At 39.0% G+C, this 14,606-nt stretch overlaps 1 long non-coding RNA gene across 3 annotated transcripts in view; it reads left to right on the plus strand.

The window, feature by feature from the left end:
• The window catches only part of LOC125924405 (uncharacterized), a 276,429-nt gene that overhangs the window by 259,889 nt on the left and 1,934 nt on the right, over nt 1-14,606 (plus strand). For 2 of the 3 annotated variants that reach the window (XR_007458392.1, XR_007458394.1), the window contains one exon: nt 13,411-14,506. This is a non-coding gene — a long non-coding RNA (uncharacterized LOC125924405). Of the gene's footprint in view, nt 1-13,410; nt 14,507-14,606 lie in introns of those variants that run through there. The other variant, XR_007458391.1, reaches the window with a different exon arrangement.

A 14,606-nucleotide genomic window follows, 5' to 3' on the forward strand; every position in this document is an offset into this window, starting at 1 on the left:
GTACTTTGCACGTACTGGTCATTCGTTAATGGGGGCTCTCTATGTTCACATTTGTTTACATTTGTCTAAAGCATAAGAGACTCTTAAAAACTGAGAACAAACAGGGTTGATGGGGGGTGGGAGGGAGGGGAGGTGATGGACATTGAAGGGGGCATCTTTTGGGATGAGCACTGGGTGTTGTATGGAAACCAATTTGACAATAAACTTCTATATTTTTTAAAAAGCCACTAAAAGATCTTGGGGAGAAGACTAGGCCGCACTCTCTTGATCTTGGTTGACTGGTAACCCTGCACTGGCTCTTTCTTCTCTAGGACAATATTAATATTGAATGTGCACCTTGATGAATGATAGGCGCATTGTGCAAACCACTTAGTTTCCACAAGGTGGTCCGAGAAATGTAGCAGCCATACCAGGATCTTCTAAAAAGTCAAGTTAAATGGATTCCTGTCCCACTTTTCCCTTGGAAATTTGTTTCCATCAGGAGGTGGAACTAAGTCAGCAAGGGGCTTCTAAGCCAACTTTGTGACAAGATTCCCTTCTCTTAGTGGACAACATAGAGTACTGGTACCAGTGTAGACTCTAGATCCAGATAGTCCAAGTTCGACATTTGACTTTCTATCTCCTGACTTCAGACAACTGAAGTCTTCCTCGGTATCTTGACTTGAAAGGAAGGTCAGTAATTGTACCAAATTTAAAGGGTTGCTCGGCCAATTCTATGCGTCAATGTGTTTAAAGTACCTAGAACGGTACTTAACCACATAGTAAATGATACACAAATGTTAATAAAAGAGGTGGTCAGGTGGTAAAATCTCTGATTCGGGAAATTCCTAACAATTTGGAAGTGGCCAAAGGCATGAGTCAGTAGTTTTTTTCTCCTCTGTATTTTTAATATAGAAACTTCATTATTCATGGGCTTAGCTGTCAACATCCTTACTATTAATTATTATTAATGAACCTAGATGTCACTGGGAGTCTCTCTGCCCATAGAGATATTAGTGGCTTTGGCTTAATGCCCTAGGCTTCAATGATCTGGATAAATGTAGAGTCCTCTCCTTGACTTTGAATATGTCTGACATTGTCATAGGGACTGAAAATTATGGCTAAAGTGTATTTCTCTGTCATGTCAAAGGGAATCTGAAGGTAAATGTAAGATTTACAAGATTGTGACTTGTAAGATTCCCACGCAAGATTGTGACTATCCTGTAAAAGCAAGAACCTGGATTCCTTCTGTCATTCAGATGTACCTCATCACTTCATTCCCAAAGTCACTTTATCCTCCTACACAGCTGTTGCTGGAACTCCAGCCATCACGTCCCAGTTGCAGGCCAGAAGGAAATTTTTTAAAATGTGAAGAAAAAAAATGACATTGACATTCATTTATTCTATTTTTAAGCAATCTCTACACCCAACGTGGGACTCAAACTTACAACCCCGAGATCAAGAGTGGCATGCTCTACCGACTGAACCAACCAGGGCCCCCATATTGACTCTTTTTAAAGAATCCTTGACAGAAATTCTAGAAAATAATTATGCCTTTGTCTCTGTGGCTAGAATGTAATCACTTGGCCTTACCTACCTACCAGAGAGGATCAACAGTAGCCCTTTAAATGAGTACACGATCAAGGGATAGACAGGAGTAGGTAAAATGACCGTCTTTGCCATATGGTTCCCTGTCCCTGTCCCCAAACATGCTCAGACCCATGTGCAGACCTAGGTATATACTCTGCCACTCACCAGCTTTAAGAAATCTATCCCATCATATTTTCACAGTCTTTTTGAAAATCATCGTGGAGTTAGAGGTGTAGGGATCACAGGTGAGTTATTTGGCTATTTAAGCTTATATCAGTGTCCCCCAAAACTTAATCTAAGACTCCTTTCTGTCCATCCAAAAACTGTTTTCGTGAAGCCAGAGCTCCAAACCTGTGACTTTTCCTGAAGCACACAGACCCCCTGGAACATATAGCTTAGCTCCTGCCCCGTTTCTCCTCAGCTCTTTGAGGGACTCAAGTGATCAGCCAGGTAGTAAGCCGAGGAATGATAATAAGGATAGAAACCATCTGCCCAGTGCCCCAAGTACCATTGTCTCTGTTACATAACTGTAATCTCGATAACTTATTGTGGAGACTGTCGTCATCTCATTACCACCACTGAGGGAATTCAGGCTCAAGAGATGTTAGTAAACCCCACAATTTTATTTAAACAGTGCTTAATTTTGGGTGAGTTATGTATCACTCATGTATGTGTTCACTTAATATTTCCGCTATGTTTTCACGGAGGCTCAAGGAGAACATCAATGATTAAGTTGGTATTATAATCCTGGTCAAATAAGCTCCATGTTTTATATGATTTTCCATCTAATACTCGTCTCTAGTCTTGTCTTCTCCAGGACACACAAACTCACTGCCTTCAACTTTCTGAAACCACAATAGCTTCGAGATCCCTTATCATAAAAGTCTCCTCTCAACACATTTTGGTTTGCCAATGCCATTCTTTTTTTTTTTAAGTTTATTTATTTATTTTGAGATACAGCATGAGTAGGGGAGAGGCAGAGAGAGGGAGACAGAGAATCTCAAGCAGGCTCCTTGCTGTCAGCACAGAGCCCAATGCGGGGTGCAAACTCACAAAACCATGAGATCATACCTGAGCCGAACCCAAGAGTCTGACACTTAACTGACTGAGCCACCCCAGTGCCCCACCAATGCCATTCTCGAAATAAAACACTCAGACTTTAATTCCTAGTTGTGGGAAGTTCAGCAAAAATAAAACCAAAATAAGAAAAAAACAAGTGTCCTGAATTAGGGCTTAAGTAATCCCTACCCCCAACATGGGGCTCCAACTCACGACACTGATATCAAGAGGCACACGCTTTACTAAGCCAGCCAGGTGTCCCTAATTCATGACGCTATTAAATATAGACAGTCAAAGAAGAAAACTAATTTTTAGAAAATAATTGTGTTACCATTGTGTTACTAGTACCAAGTGCTAAGTTGAGTATCGAGTTTTTGAAAGACCTTGGGTCGGACAGTTAAGTAATATTTAGTGGAATGTTAGAATGTCTGTAGAGATTGGAAAGGTGGTCATGTGGCATTGAGATCAGAGTTACCTTTACTGCTCACATGAACCTCTTAATAATGACTTCTATATGGAGCAGTTTCCAAGTATCAGCTACTGTGCAAGGTATAGGACCGGAGATATCTTTTTATTCTATTTAGTAATTATTATTTCTATAAAACACAAAGGGCATCTCAGGTTCAGAAGGTCAAATAGCCTAATTAGAAACTCTCAGATAGTAAAGTAGCAACAACAAGAATCAAATCCATGGTTCTGCTGACGAAACCCAAAGCAAATTACTGAATTTTGGACCATTTTCGTTTCTGCCCAAGGCCCCAGTTCCTCATCTGTAAAATCAGCAGTTCAAATCACAGCGTCTATACAAGTGATGGTGTGCTGGAGTGGACTGTGAGAGCTGATGGTTTTATTTTCCACCAAAAGCCTGCTAGAACTGATACATGAATTCAGCAAAGTCGCAGGATACAAAATGTACAGAAATCAGTTGCATTCTTATATACTAATAATGACGCAACAGAAAGACAAAGAAACTGATCCCATTCACAACTGCACCAAGAATCATAAAATACCTAGGAATAAACCTAACCAAAGATGTAAAATATTTGTATACTGAAAACTATAGAAAGCTTATGAAGGAAATGGAAGAAGATACAAAGAAATGGAAAAACATTCTGTGCTCATGGATTGGAAGAATAAATATTGTTAAAATGTCAATACCACCCAAAGCAATCTACACATTCAATGCAATCCCAATCAAAATTGCACCAGCATTCTTCTCGAAGCTAGAATAAGCAATCCTAAAATTTGTATGGAACCACAAAAGACCCCGAATAGCCAAAGTAATATTGAAGAAGAAAACCAAAGCAGGAGGCATCACAATCCCAGACTTTAGCCTCTACTAAAAGCTGTAATCATCAAGACAGCATGGTATTGGCACAAAAACAGACACATAGACCAATGGAATCGAATAGAGGCTCCAGAATTGGACCCACAAAAGTACGGCCAACTAATCTTTGACCAGCAGGAAAGAATATCTAATGGAAAAAAGACAGTCTCTTTAACAAATGGTGCTGGGAGAGCTTGACAGCAACATACAGAAGAATGAAACTAGACCACTTTCTTACACCATTCACAAAAATAAACTCAAAATGGATAAAGGACCTGGATGTGAGACAGGAAACCATCAAAACCCTGGAGGAGAAAGGGAAAAACCTCTCTGACCCCAGTCGCAGCAGTTTCTTACTTGACACATCTCCAAAGGCAAGGGAATTAAAAGCAAAAATGAACTATTGGGACCTCATCAAGATAAAAAGCTTCTGCACTGTGAAGGAAACAATCAATAAAACTAAAAGGCAACCGACAGAATGGGAAAAGATATTTGCAAATGACGTATCAGACAAAGGGCTAGTATCCAAAGTCTATAAAGAACTCACCAAACTCCACACCTGAAAAACAAATAATCCAGTGAAGAAGTGGGCAGAAAACATGAATAGACAGTTCTCTAAAGAAGACACCCAGATAGCCAACAGGCATATGAAAAGATGCTCAATGTTGCTCCTCATCAGGAAAATACAAATCAAAACCACACTGAGATACCACCTCACATCGGCCAGAGTGGCTAACATTAACAACTCAGGAAACAACAGATTTGGAGAGGATATGGAGAAACAGAAACCCTCTTGCACTGTCGGTGGGAATGCAAACTGGTGCAGCCACTCTGGAAACAGTGTGGAGGTTCCTCAAAAAATTAAAAATAGAACTACCCTATAAGCCAGCAATAGCACTGCTAGGAATATGCCCAAGGGATACAGGAGTTCTGATGCATAAGGGCACTTGTACCCCAGTGTTTACAGCAGCACTTTCAACAGCAGCCCAATTATGGAAAGAGCCTAAATGTCCATCAACTGATGAATGGATAAAGAAATTGTGGTTTATATACACAAAAGAATACTACGTGGCAATGAGAAAGAATGAAATCTGGCCTTTTGTAGCCACATGGATGGAACTGGAGAGTGTGATGCTAAGTGAAATAAGTCATACAGAGAAAGACAGATACCATATGTTTTCACTCTTACATGGATCCTGAGAAAGTGTACAGAAGACCATAGGGGAGGGGAAGGAAAAAAGAGGCAAACCATAAGAGACTCTTAAAAACTGAGAACAAACTGAGGGTTGATGGGGGGGGTGGGTGATGGGTATTGAGGAGGGCACCTGTTGGGATGAGCACTGGGTGTTGTATGAAAACCAGTTTGACAATAAATTTCATATGAAAAAATTTGTGAGCTAGTTTTAAACAGAACCATCATTGACAAACTAGATAAACTTCAAATTTACATTAAACATTTAAATGAACATTCATAACATTAAAATAAAAACTATTCGAAACTCATTTACTAATTTTTTTTTTTTTACTTCATTTGGCCTATCTGTGCTCTTGAGTCCATTTATATTGTGTATCTCTCTGGGAGAAATAGTGTACATTTTATGCTGCCATTATTTCCTTGCTTTCAGTTCAGCAAGACCCTATTGGTGGCTTGGTACCTACCAGGCAAGAGTATTTACACAATGGAAATCAGCAAATGCTAAAAATCAAGGCTTGGTTTATTGTTTTGTTGGTTGTGTGGACTTATGAAATTGATAGAAAACAATTACATAAAGTAAAAAGTGTGTCATATCTATGGGTATTACATGTGAGTAGCACAAAAAAAAATGACAAAATACTCCTCTAATATTTGAAAACTACTATACAATTCAGAAAAGTTACTCAACCTCATTAATAAACGAGAAGTGCCAACATGTCTCTGTTGTTTTATCTCATTAACAGAAATGAAAAAATATCAACCAACATGTTCAGGAAAGAGGGTAGAGTAGGAGGATTCTGGGCTCACCTCATCCCATGGACTCACTGACATAATAGCTCTATAGCTCGTTCTGTCTCTCTTCTCTCTCTCTCTCTCTATACATATATATCATTTACTATATATACAATGAACTCTGAAAATGACCTGAGGACTGGCAGAATGGTCCTTCCATGGTTAATTGTAGAAAGGCGGCCATATTAGAAAAGGGTAGGAGGGGCAGAGACATGGTTGGGAACCAAACCCCCAGTGAGACTAACCACACACAGGAGCGACACCACCAGCATAGAGAAGAGGATTAGACCCCACACAAGGGACCCCTGACACTGGGGACCTAGGAAGATGAGTCCCCTTAACATCTGGCTTTGACAACCAGTAGGGCTTAATGTCAGGAGCTTTGTAAAATCAGCAGGACTTAACTCAGAGAGCCTGAGGGCCGATAGGAAACTGAGGCCCCACCCTTTAAGAGCCAGCCTAATAAATAACTCACCCTGAGACAAAGCACAGAAGCAGCAATTTGAAAAGAGCCTGTGGTATACACGAAAGAGATTTATTTGCTAATCTCAGAACATGTGCTGGAGGGGCAGGGATCTTCAGGAGATTTCTCTGGGAACCAAACTGTCAGCAAGTGTCATTTCTCTTCCCCCCAACCCCAGCCTCGATGGGTGGACGCTTGTGGGAGCCCGTGCTAACACTCTCCATCTACCTTGCTAAAAAACTGCGTGCCCTGCCCTTGTGTTTCCCTCTGTGGACCTGCCCCCATCCAACCTGCCCACCTCATGAGACCTCCCTTGAAAGTGGCTCCTGCCCCACGAGCAGCCCTATCGGCAGCCCTATCACGGACTGGCACCACTCCGAAGTGACTCTTGCCCTGGGGAGTGAGGGAAATCACCCTGCACACCAGCGCCTGTAGTTTCAGTGGCCTGCCCCTTAGCTGGCTCCTCAGGGAGCAACCCCTGACCATCGGTGCGCCTGCAGTTGTGGCCGAGAGGCTAATTGCAGACCGCTGGCCTGACTGCCAGCCCCACCTGCCAAAGAGCCTGTGGTGGCCTCAGGCCTCTCAACGGCTTGGGGATCAGCCCTGCCCAGTGCATCCACAGCAGGCGAAGCAGGCTCGGCAGCTGGCGGGTCTGAAGGCAAACGCAGCTCTGCCACAAGAGTGGGGTGCATGCAGCACCCCCAGACACACTGGGATGTCTGGTTCTTGGTGATCAGGAGGGATTGTGCTAGAGGGCGCCACAGAACCTCTTCTACGCAAGGCCGCTACTTTCAAGACCAGGAGACATAGCTGACCTGATACACAGAAACAGATTAGACAAAAAGGAGCCTGAGGTTCGGTCTTAAGTGTAGGATGAGACAAAATAAAAAGGCTAAGTGAAGAAACCAAGATAAGCAATATACCTGATGAATAATTCAAAGTCACGGTCATACACATGAAACGATGCTGAACATTACTCATGATCAGGGAAATACAGATCAAAACCACATTGAAATACCACCTCACACCAGTCAGAGTGGCTAAAATGAACAAGTCGGGAAACAACAGATGCTGGCGAGGATGTGGAGAAACGGGAACCCTCTTGCACTGTTGGTGGGAATGCAAACTGGTGCAGCTGCTCTGGAAAACAGTATGGAGGTTCCTCAAAAAATTAAAAGAGAACTACCCTATGACCCAGCAATAGCACTACTAGGAATTTATCCCAATGATATGGGAGTGCTGATTCATATGGGCACATGTACCCCAATGTTTATAGCAGCACCTTCAACAATAGCCAAATTATGGGAAGAACCTAAATATCCATCAACTGATGAATGGATAAAGAAGGCGTAGTTTATATATTCAATGGAATACTACTTGGCAATGAAAATAATATCCTGCCATTTGCAGCAACGTGAATGGAACTGGAGGGCATTATGCCAAGTGAAATAAGTCAGTCAGAGAAAGAGATGAGTTTCTCAAGTTCCACATATGAGTGAAAACATTACAGAAGACCATGGGGGAAGGGAATGGGAAAAATAGTTACAGAGAAGGAGGGAGGAAAATCATAAGAGACTCTTAAATACAGAGAACAAACTGAGGGTTGATTGCAGCAGGTGGGGGAAGGGGGGAAATGGGTGATGGGCATTGAGGAGGGTACTTGTTGGGATGAACACTGGGTGTTTGTTGTATGGAAGCGATAAGTCAGAGGAATCTACCCCCAAAATCAAGAGCACACTATACACTGTGTGTTAGCCAACTTGACAATAAATTGTATTAAAACACACACACACACACACACACAGAGTCATGGTCATAAAGATACTCACTGGACTTAAGAGTGAATGAACTCCATGAGAACTTCTACAAAGAGGTAGAAAAGATACATACACACACACACACACACAGATGAATTTAATAACTGAAATTAAAAAAAAAATACACTAGAGGGAATCAACAGCAGATTAGGAGGCAGAAGATGGGATCAGCATTCCAGAAGACAGGGTAATGGAAAGCAACCAAGCTGAATGCCAAAAAGGAAAAAGAACAACAAAAATGAGAATTGGTTAAGGGAACTCTGTGACATCAATAAGTGTAAGAACATTCACGTCATAGTGATCCCAGAAGGAGGAGAGACAGAAGGGGGTAGAAGATCTATTGGAAGAAATAATACCTGAAAACTTTCCCCGTCTGTAGAAGGAAACAGACATCCAAGTCCAGGAAACACAGAGAGCCCCTAACAAGATTAACCCTTGGAGGTCACATAATAATAAAAGACACATAATAATAAAAATGGCAAAAGTAACAACAAAAAGAATGTTAAAAGCAGCAAGAGAAAGAAAAAGTTATCTAAAAGGGAAACTCTGTAAGGCTTTAGCCAATTTTTTTTAACAGAAACTTTGCAAGCTAGGGTCAGAAGCAGGATATTCACCATGCAGAAAGGAAAAAAACAAAACAAAAAAACAACTGAGAATACTCTACAAAGCAAGGTTATCATTCAGAATTGAAGAAGAGATAAAGAATTTACCAAACAAAAGATAGGAGTTCACTGCCACTAAATCAGACTTACAAGAAATGTTAAAGGGAATTCATTGTAAAGGCCACACCTAGAAGAAAATTATGGGAAAAATTCATAGGTAAAACAAGCATTTAGTAAAGGTAATAGATTAATCACTTATAAAGCCAGTATGGAGGTTAAAACACCTAAGTATTTTAAAATCAGCTGTGTCTACAAAAATCAGTCAAGGGTACTCAAAATAAAAAGTTGTAAGCTATGACATCAAATACATAAAACATCAAGGAGGTAAAATTTTAGTACTTATACAATTTGTTTGACTTAAGCAAGCAGCAACTTAATATAGACTGCTATACACATAGGATGTTCTATATGAAACCAGTGGTAACCACACATCAATAACCTGTCATAGATACACAAGAAATAATAAGAAAGGAATCCAAGCATAAGACTAGAAGCCATCATACCACAAAGAAAGAAAGACAAAAAAGGAACAGAAGAACTATATAAACAACCAGAAAATAATTAACAAAATACAGTAAGTACATACTTGTCAATAATTAATTTAAATGTAAATGGACTAGGTGCTCCCATCAAAAGACATAGGGTGACTGAATGGATTAAAAAACAAGACCCAGCTATATACCGCCTCCAAGAGACTCACTTCAGATCTAAAGACAAATATAGACTGAAAGTAAAGGGATGGAAAAACACATACCATGCAAATGGATGTGGGGGGAAAAAAGCCAGGGTAGCAATACTTCTATCAGACAAAATGGACTTTAAAACAAAGACTGTAGCATGAGACAAAGAAGGGTACTACATAGTAATAAAGGGATCAATCCAATAAGAGGATATAACAACAGTAAGTATCTATATACCCAACGTAGGACCACCTAAATATATACGGCATGTACTAACAGACATAAAGGGAGAAATTGACAGTAAAGCAATAGCAGGGCACTTTAACACCCCATGTCCATCAGTGGATAGATCATCCAGCCTGAAAAATCAAGGAAACAGTGGCTTTCAATGACACATTAGACGAGATGGACCTAATAGATATATAAAGAGCATTATTCCAGACCCAGAAGAATATATATTCTTTTCAAGTGCATATGGGACATTCTCCAGGCTAGATTACATGTTAGGCCACACAAAAAAAAGCCACAGTAAATTTGAGAAGACTGAAATCATACCAAGTGTCTTTTCTGACCACAACAGTATTAAACTAGGTATCAATTACAAGAAAAAAAAATCTGGAAAGAACACAAATACATGGAGGCTAAATAACATGCTACTAAACAATAAATGGGTCCACTCAGAAATCAGCAATAAAAAAATACCTAGAGACAAGGGAAAATGAAAACACATTGGTCCAAAATCTTGGGATACGGCAAAAGCAGTTTTAAGAGGGAAGTTTATAGCAATACAGGTATACCTCAAGAAACAAGAAAAATCTGGAAAAAAAAAACAAAAGCCAACCTTACACCTAAGGGAGCTAGAAAGAGAAAAACACATTAGTTCTACCAAGCATTTAAAGAAGAGTTAATACCTATTCTCAAACTATTCAAAAAAATAGAAGTAGAAGGAAAGCTTCCAAAAACATTCTACAAAATCAGTATTACCCTGATACCAGAACCAGACAAACACTACAAAAACAAAATGAAAAAACGACATGTCAATATGCCTAATGAAGATTGAGCAAAATCTTCAAGGAAACATTAACAAAGTGAATTTAAAAATACATTTAAAAAATTATTCACCACAATAAAGTGGGATTTATTTCAGGATATTAGCATTATTTAATATTATCAATCAACATGATACATTATATTAACAAGCAAAAGGATAAGAACCATATGATCTTCTCAATAGATGTAGGAAAAGTATTTGACAAAATACAATGTACATTCTTGATAAAAACTCAACAAAGGGAGTTTCAGAGAAAACATACATCAACATAATAAAGGCCACATATGAGAAGCCCACAGTTAACATCATATTCAATGGTGAAAAACTGAAAGTCTTTCCTCTAAAGGTCAAGAACAAGAAAGGATGCTTACGCTCACCACTTTACTTCAACATAGTACTAGAAGTCTTAGCTCCAGCAATGGGACAATAACAAGAAATAAAAGGCATCCAAATTGGCAAAAAGTAATACTATTACTATTTGTACATGACATACTATATAGAGAAAACTCTAAAAACTCCACCAAAAAAATCTATAGGAATGGATAGAGGAATTCAGTAAAGTTGCAAGATACAGAATACACAGAAATCTGTTGCATGTCTATATACTAATAATGAAGTAGAAGAAAGAGAAATTAAGAAAACAACTCCATTTGCAATTGCACCATAAATAAAATACCTAAGAATAAATTTAACCAGGGAAGTAAAAGACCTGTATTTTGAAAACTATAACAACATTGATAAAAGAAATTGAAGACAAAAATGGAAATATACTCCATACTCATGGATTAGAAGAATTATTATTATTAAGAAGTCCATACTACCCAAAGTAATCCACAGATTGAACTAATCTCTATCAAAATTCCGAAAGCCTTTTCGCAGAACTGGGATAAATAATCCTAAAATTTGTATGTGACCACAAAAGATCCCAAACAAAACAATCTTGAGAAAGAACAAAGCACAATCCCAGTATCACAATCCCAGATTTCATGATATAACACAAGGCTATAGTAATCACAACAGTATGATATTAGCACAAGAATAGACACAGATTCGTCGAACAGGATAAAGAAACCAGAAATAAACCCACACCTATATGGTCAATTAATCTTCAACAAAAGGAGGCAAGAATATACAACAGGAAAAAGATAGTCTTTTCAATAAATGATGTTGATAACACCACTTTCTTACACCATACACAAAAATAAACTCAAAATGGATTAAAAACCTAAATCTGAGACCTGAAACCATAGAGCCCCTGAATGAAAACATAAGCAGTAATCTCTTGGACATCAGCCTTAGCAACATACTTATGGATATTTTTCCTCAGGCAGCAGAAATGAAAGCAAAAACAATCAATTGTGACTACACCAAAATAAAGTTTTTGCACAAAAAAGGAAACCATCAACAAAAAGGCAACCCAGTGAATAGAAGATATCTATAAATAATATAACTGATTAGTGTATGTAAATATTAATGTAACTGACAAGGGATTAATATCCAAAATATATAAAGAACTTATACAACTCAACACCAAAAAAAAAAAAAAAAAAAAAAACACACACACACAAAAACAAACAAGCAAAAAACTAATCTGTTTTAAAAAAAATAGGCAGAGGACCAGAATGAACATTTTTCCAAAGGAGACCTGTAGATGGCCAACAGACACATGGAAAGATGCTCAACATCACTAATCATCAGGGAAATGCAAATCAAAATGACAATGAGATAACACTTCACACCAGTCAGGGTAGCTAGTATCAAAAAGACAAGAAATAGGGGCACCTGGGTGGCTCAGTCAGTTATGCATCCAACTCTTGATTTCAATTCTGGTCATGATCTTACGGTTCAAGAGATTGAGCCCCAAGTTGGGCTCTGTGCTGACACTGTGGAACTTGCTTGGAATTTTCTCTCTCTCTCTCTGCCTCTCCTCTGCTCATGCTCTCACTCAAAATAAATAAATAAACTTAAAAAAAAAGACAAGTAATAACAAGTGTTGGAGAGGATGTATAAACATGGGAAGTCTCCTATGTTACTGGTGGGGATGTAAATTGGTGTAACCACTGTGGAAAACAGTATGGGTCTTCTTCAAAATAAATAAAAATGATAACAACATATGATCCAGTAATTCCACTACTAGGTATTTACCCCCCAAAACCAAAAACTCTAATTTGAAAAAACAATACAAGCACGTATAGTTTTATTGCAGCATTATTTACAATAGCTAAGATATGGAAGCAACCCAAGTGTCTATGAATAGACGAATGGGTAAAGAAGTGGTACGTATACACAATGAAATATTACTCAGCCATAAAAAAGAATGAAACCTTGCCATTTGTGACAACATGGAGAATCTAGAAGGTTTTATGCTAAGTCAGAGAGAGACAAATATAAATACGATATGATTTCACTTACATGTGGAATCTAAAAACAAAAAAAATTCCAGACTCTTAAATACAGAGAAAAAATGGGTGGTTGCCAGACAGAAGACAAATAGAAGTACAGTATAGGTAATATAGTCAATAATATTATAATAAAGTTGAATGGTGACAGTGAATATACTTACTGTGCTGAGCATGAAGTAATGTTAGAATTAATGTTTAGTGAGAATCAGTTGGCTACATGAAATTTATAATTAAAAAGACTCTTTTTAATTTGTGTATTGCTTTCCTTATAGCAATATGTTTAAATAAAAATATATGTGTACACAGATACACGTGTAAGACACTGGGGGTGGGTTGTTGAACGTCTACTAACACTTGGCTGCTTTGGGGTTTTTCTCATCTTCGATGTTGTAGGAGCCTAACTAGGACCAGGTGGAGACCACAGGGCGCCAGGCACTATGAAGAACTGGTCCGATCGTTGCAGGTGTTTGCGGTTGGAACGGGCTGCCTCAAGAGGTGGTGAGGTCCTGTTAACTGCGCTGACACCAAGGCCACTCCACAGGGGAGAAGAGGGTGCAGATGATGTTGGACGTGCTTCCTTCTCAACCGGAAAGTTTCACATCCAATAGGGAAGAGGGAGTCAGAGTGAGAGGTGGGTATGGCACTCGTGAGGCAATGGCCGATGGCTCTTGCCTGCTTTCAAGCTCAGAACGTATCAGTCAAGAGTCTTATCAACTTATTGATATCCCTTAATCAATGGGAACTCCCTGGGTGGCCAGAGTCAGAATACATTGCTCCTTGAGTTAATCCCCTCCACTGCGGTGTATGCTTCCTCAGTTGCTGTGCATTTTAGGTGTTTGCGTGGTAGCTTCTCATCTGAGAATTTATGCCTTCTGTGGCTGAGGCTTGTGCCTCGGCATAAATAAAAGAGTTGCTTAAGAAATCATTTTTTCTCTAAGTGTATTTTAAAGGAAATCAATATAAATTCAATTTGTCCTTTTTTTCTCCTGTTTTGGTTCCTCAAGCTCTAGAACCCCAGAGATGGTCAGAAAACCTTCCCTCATTGAATGCCCTCAGAGCCATCAACCCTCTCCACTGCCCTGTTGAGAATAACTTCATCAGTGGATAATATTCTGACATACGTCATCTGTGTATTATAAGGTTTAACTGGGATGGTTTTCTCAGAACTTCAAGACAGTTCAACTGAAGCAGATCAGTGAATATTTTTTTAAATTAACCTGGCATTAATACTGGTTTAACATCAGTGAAAAGCCAAGTAGAGGTTTTGAACGTAAGGAAGCTGGTTTCAGACGAGTAACCTCTTTGATCCAGGATTGTACTAAACACATACACACTATCTGTTCTAATCTTCAACATTCTGTAAAAAGAAGAAACTGAGGCTAAGAGATTAAGATAGCTTGCCTGGTTGTGAACCAAATGCCTCACCTTGAAGGTGGCAGGACCACCATTTGAACCCCCCCATTCTAAATACCATTGTTTTTCGAATAAATCTTATTGCCTCTTTATAGAAGGCTTCTATTTGAAAACAGAGGTTTCCACATTAGTCTATAGGATAAACATCCTTCAACTGATGATTCCTAATTATCCAC

Source organism: Panthera uncia, chromosome F2 (assembly GCF_023721935.1).
Source record: "Panthera uncia isolate 11264 chromosome F2, Puncia_PCG_1.0, whole genome shotgun sequence".
Lineage (NCBI taxonomy): Eukaryota > Metazoa > Chordata > Mammalia > Carnivora > Felidae > Panthera > Panthera uncia.